The sequence below is a fragment of the Pinus tabuliformis genome, chromosome X, assembly GCF_031772625.1.
Source record: "Pinus tabuliformis cultivar Carrire ecotype Pingquan chromosome X, CPIR1, whole genome shotgun sequence".
Classification (NCBI taxonomy): domain Eukaryota; kingdom Viridiplantae; phylum Streptophyta; class Pinopsida; order Pinales; family Pinaceae; genus Pinus; species Pinus tabuliformis.
Window position 1 is genome coordinate 732844514 of NC_142308.1, and position 6437 is coordinate 732850950.

Here is a 6437-nt window from a genome sequence, read left to right on the forward strand (position 1 = left end):
TTTCCTAAAACCTTTTATAAGTATACTAGATAACTCGTTCAAGTGAAGGTGAAACAACAAAATTATTACCTCACCAAGTTGTATTTGAGGATTTAAAATATCCTAAGCATGTCCATGCAACTAAAATTATCGATGATATTACCAAGTTGTACAAGTTTGACATATTTTGCATAAGTTTTAATTTCTCACAACTATAACTTGAGAAAACTTTTGTGTAAGCAATTTGGTCATCTAAATTAGAACTCATTGCAGCAATTATGTAATCAAAATATGGTGATTTATCTTCCTCTCGTTTCTTGCAAATATGGTGTTTCTGTTGGTTGTGTTCTCAAAAGACATGATTAGGATAGTTTTGACAAATTTGCCTCTTGGCATGCCTCAACCCCCCTTGCAACTTGTTCACAATGATTTGTATTGTCCACTTTCTTCTCCTTCTTTCTCTTGGTGCAAATACTTCTTAACTTTCATTGATGACTTCTCTATACACACTTGGATTCACTTACTAAGAGAGATTATTTTTATATGTATTTGGCTTAAAAATCCCTTGTAGAGATAACATAATTGAATATGATAGCAGAAATTGACACCCTATTACACTACACAAGGAAATCAGAAGAAACATATTGTTCGATATACACCACAAAAATTGGTGTTGTTGAGAGAAATAATCACACTTTAAGTGAAATGGTCAATTGTTGATCCTATCTAAGGGATTAAGTCTTCATTATTGGTAAAAATAAATCAATTGTGAAAATTACATAGTAAATCGCACTCCCACAAAGGCTTAAAAAAATATACCATTGGGAGAAGAATGGATTAAAATTAAACCAAATGTAAGTCACTTGTGTGTATTTGGTAGTGTACCATGGGCTCACATTCCTAATGACAAAAGAAAATCCTTACAGCCTAAAAGTGAGAAATGTATTTTCATTGGATATTCTAACGATGTATAAGGTTATAGACTTCTTCAACCTCATTATAATAAAATAGTCATTAAAATATATGTTAAATTTGATGAAAATATCTTGGCCTGCAAGGCTAATTTAGAAATTGTACCCTATTCAATATGAACCATATTCAATGTTTGTGCCATGTTTTGTTCCTAATATAGTTTCTTCTTTAGATGATGATAATGAGGAATAAAATCCACCTCTATATGCTCACCTTGCTCCAGATGAGTCAGTTGAACATGAAATTTCATTAGAAATATGACTTCTTAGATGGGTCCATTCAACATGAGAAGCAGTTGGTGATCTTGTTAGTGATCCTAGAAATCAATGCCATACTCATTCAGGATTCCATCTAGTCTCTTCTCTTTTGACTCGAGTTTCAAAGACTCTAGATCCAAAAATGTTTGCAGAAGCTTCAAGTCATCCAAACTAGGAAACAATGATGAATTAAAAATATTGTTCCTTGATGGAGAATGATACTTGCCAACTTGTCCCTCTCTCGAAAGGTAGAAAACTTGTCAAATGTAAATGGGTGTATATAACTAAGTATGCATCAGATTGAAATGTTGAAACATGTAAGACTTAATTATTTGATATGGCATTCTCTCAAGCTTAAGGAACTGACTACAACGAAACCTTTTCCCCTATCACCAATATGAATTCCATCTGCTTTGTTATAGCGCTTGCTGCCTCACATGGATGGTAGGCTCATCATATGGATGTTAAATTCACCTTATTTGATGGGGTTCTACAAGAATAAATCTACATGGAATAATATCCTAACTATTTTCAAAGTGACTCCAACCAGTTGTTTGTTTCCTTCAAAAATCTATATGGTGTTAAGAAAGATCCTCGAGCTTGGTATGTTAAAAGGGATAAATTTCTTCTTAACATAGGATTCCCTAGATTTAATTATAACGCTAATGTATACACCAAGAAAGTATGAAGCCATATCATAATCCTTGTTCCTTGTGTTGATAGGCTTATCGTCACTCTTAGTGACCCTAAAATTTTAACCTATGTGAAATCAAGCCTTTAAAATAATTTAAAATGATAAACCTAAGAAATTTGTGCTATTTCCTTGACCTCTAATATTGAAAAATAAGGAAAAATATTCTCTTTCCCAATCTAAGTATGCATGTGATCTTCTTCACTACTTTCACATGGAAGATTCTAAACTAGCCCCTTCTCCCTTCTAGTTTGGAGTCAAACTTTTTTCCACTTGAATTTTACTCAAAGTTGATGCCACTTTGTACCATCAGTTAGTTGTTAACCTCTTTATTTGACTTATACTCATATGGATATTTCCTTTTTTGTTGGTATTTTTTCCCAGTATATGAAAACACCGCATTAAATTCCACTGGAAATAAGCAAAAAAATACTTTAGTATATCTAAGGTACAATTTAGATTGGGATACAATATAGTTCGAGGGAGGATCCTTTGTTTGCTTGTTTCATTTATTGAAATTGGGTTGGAAACCTTGATTATTGAAATTCTATTACAGGTTATGTTTATAGTCTTGGTTCAGGACTTGTCACTTGGGCTTGTAAGAAGCAGTAAAATATTACTTTTTATTCAGAAAAAGAATGAAGTATCGAGGAGTGGTTAATGAAAGTCAATAAGTCATGTAGCTACAAAAATTCCATTCAACAGTTGGATTCTAGTAACAACATCCAACAACCCTCAGGTGTGAAAACTAAATTGCCATCAAGCTCACCGAATATGCAACTTTAGAATCAACAGAAAAAATACATTTAGCTACAATTTCACTTCATCAAAAATCTCATTCATGATAGAGTTATTGAAGCGCTATTTTTCCCAATGGATGATCAACTTGTAGACATTTTCAAAATGTCTCTCATAGAAGCATTTTTTTTCAAAACTTTGATCTATGTTAGGAGTTTAGGAAGTTGTCATTAAGGGGGGAATAGGCTCTAATGCTTCCTTATTTCTCTTATTGTTTCACCTTTGTACATCCTTCAATACTATCCCAAGTTGTTCTTAAGGGGGGATGTTAGCATATTTAGACATGAAGAAGTTAATTAAGTTCAACTTGGTCTAATGTGTCATTATGTAAAAGTGTGTTTCTTGGTGTGTTTCTTTAGTATGAATTAGTTGCATTGTAATCCAACAACCACGATATGTTCTAGACATAGAGTGGTTTGATTGTTCATATTCTCCTCGATACTAGCAATTATTGATTCATGGATTAGCACTCAATTGGTCCATGATCTCTATTTAAAGAGTGTGGAGAGTCATTATTAAAGATCGATTGTGAGAAACCCTCTTATAAAAATTTTGTTTTGTATTAATAAGCTTTCCTCAAGTGGTCATGTTTCTTGGGACCATGGAGTGTTTGTTACACAAACAACTCACAACATAGCAAAAAATATAGATCAATAACTTGAGAAATAGCCTCTTCGAAGTGGGAACCTCCTTTACATCACATAAATGAACAATTCTTGGATGATACAAATTACAATACCTCCTTGGTATATATAAGAGTCTCAAGGGTCACAATATAATTAGAGCCTACATAACAATAACAATATAAGGGCACAACAATAACAATAGTGGGCTTCTATGGGACACAACAATAACAATATGGGGCCTACATGGGAAAAACAATAACAATAGGGGGGCTACACTGATAATAACAATAAAAATCCTAACATGCCCCTCTGCTTCAAAAAGGTGTTGTCCTCAATTCTAGAGTAGCTATGGATGCTTATGTATAAAATTCTCATCCTCCCATGATGAATATTCAGTGGGTAAGTTCTTCCATTTAATGAGATACTCTGAAATTGATCGATTTCATAGTTATCGAGTTCTTATTTTCATGACTGTGATCTTGTCGTCGAAAACCTTCTTTAAGGATGAAACATGGAAAACCAAGTGTACTCAGGAAGATGTATGCAACTCTAATTTGTATGCCATAGACTAATATTTTTCAACACTTTGAAAGGACCATAATACTTGGGTGATAATTTATTATCCTTCTTAGCTTGCTTGAGGGACATTTGTTTGTATGGTTGTAGCCATAAAAATACCCAGTTGCCTATATCAAAACTTATTTCATTGTGATGTTGATATGTCTGTTGTTTCATTCGATTATGCACCAAAGTGAGGCTATCATTTAAGAGATGGAGAACTTGTTTTTGATGTTCAATGTGATCTTTGACTACTTGAACCTTGGAATTTTCTCTTAAAGATGATGTGATGGATGATGGATGATATCCATAAAGTGTCATAAATGGGGTAATTTTTACTGTAGTATGGAAGGAAGTGTTATACCACCATTCATCCATAGATAACCACATGACCCATTGTGTTTTTCTATTAGATACAAAGCAACGAAGATATCCTTCCAAACATTTGTTCACTATCTCAGTTTTCCCGTCATATTGAGGAGGATAATATGAGCTATGAGATAAATGAGTACCAAGACAAGAAAATAATTGTGTCCAGATATTTCCAGTGAAAATGGGATCTTTGTCACTTATAATAATCTTTGGGTTTCCATGTAGCTTTTGAATTATTTCCATAAATGCAGTAGCAACTATACTAGCTTTAAAAGGATGAGATAATGCACAAAACTATGCATACTTGGTAAGTCTTTCAACTACCACCATGATGACACTCTTTCCTTTAGACTTGGGTAAACACATGATAAAATCCATTGAGACCTCCTCCCAACGGTGACTTGGATTGGATAAAGGTTGTAAGAGACTCAGGGTCTTAATTGTCTCAAACTTATTTTGTTGGCAAGCCAAACATTCTGCCACACATTTTTTAATAATAGATTTAAGGCCATCCCAAAAAAATTCCTTCTTGACCCTGTGGTAATTTTTTAAAAATATTGAGTGCCCTCCTAAGGGGGAGGTTGTTGGGTCCTTCGTTTTTGAAAGGATAATATCTGCGAAGGACATTTTGGATGAGACTACCGGAAACAGAGCATTGGAAAATTAAAATGGCAATGAGATGGCTTGGAACTTGCGCAGTAGAAAACAAGGGAGTGTGTCGAAGAGCTAGGAGATGATTTTGATATTTTCATACAGTGAAATAGAAAACCAGAATGATGGCCCAAGGTATTTAAAACCATGGATCAAGTGAGCAAGGTATTGGGGAAAGTGAGCGGGTTATAAAATAAATAGAAGGCAGCGAAAAACAAGTTTAGACAACGCTGCAAATTTTAGATCAAATCTAAAGATTAGATAGTGTTGAGCGTCCATAGTTGTTTAGCTCTCAGATCTGGATTTATAATGTTTTGTTTATGTATTCCCTGTATATTTTGATACTTCGCACAAGTTTGTAACTGCCACAATTTGTAATGATGTTGTTTGTGATGAAACTTCTCTCTGTTGGTGTTTAATATAAGAAATAAGGGATTCCTGGAATTTATCAATGTAATTTATGGCCCCCTTTAAATTTCTTGTTGAATTTATGATGTGAATGGTTAAAAATGAATGTTGTGGTAGTTATGAAAGTTGTACAATTGGCATATCTTAATCCCCCTTATCTTTCCATGCTTAGCTTAGGTGAGACTCTTGTTCCTTTTGGAAGGAGTGAATATGTCAGCGAAGTGCTAGACTATGTGGGATTTTTGTTGGCACCCTTGGTCAAACCCAGGGTCAGTTTTAAAATAAATTTTCCTGCCAACAAATGGCTTCGTTGTCGAGACCTCAAGTTTTCTAAAAGGGGATTTAGATCATGTGACCCTGGTATGTTCATTGGAATATCTAAACATGGTGGGATGAAAAGATTGACTGCTTTATTTCTCAATAGGAACAATTGAGGTAGAAGAATATGGAATGGGATACAGGAAAAACATTATATGTCAAACATCCTTGCGACCAGTATGATCTCTTTTGGTGTGAGGTTTTGGAGAAGTTATAAAAAAAATTGACTCGATATCACGATAAATCAAGGGTTCCCATACAACTGAGGTTATGTAGGGATTGGACAACAAAAGATCTATCCGATGTTCATTAGCTTGGTACATAACTGAAAAGAGTCTTTGATTTCTGGATTAACGTGACAATCGAAGGATACATTATTGAGTTTGCAGTTGAAAAGCATCAGGTATTTTCTCACGCATGGGCTATATTTAAATTTGGAATATGAGGGAGGTTGTTGAAAGTAATCACACATTCCATTAAGATACTCTTAGTTGAAGATATTCTGTTGGAGTTTCAACGAAATCAAATGGCATCTTAAGTTACTTTTACTGGGGGAATGGATTAGGGGAAAGGGAGGTTGTTTCATTATGGGAGGATGAAGGGATTCCTATAATGAATAAAGGAGAGTTGTGAAAGGAAAGGGACTTTAGGTCATTGCGCAGGGTGAGAATCATTGAAGAGTGGTGTGAGAATAATTTGTGGGAACTTAGAGCTAGATGAAGGGAACTACAACGCATAGACGATGTTGTGAGGAGTTCAGCAAAGCGCAAGAGGAAAATGGAGACTCTAGAGCTGAGGAAAGGGAAC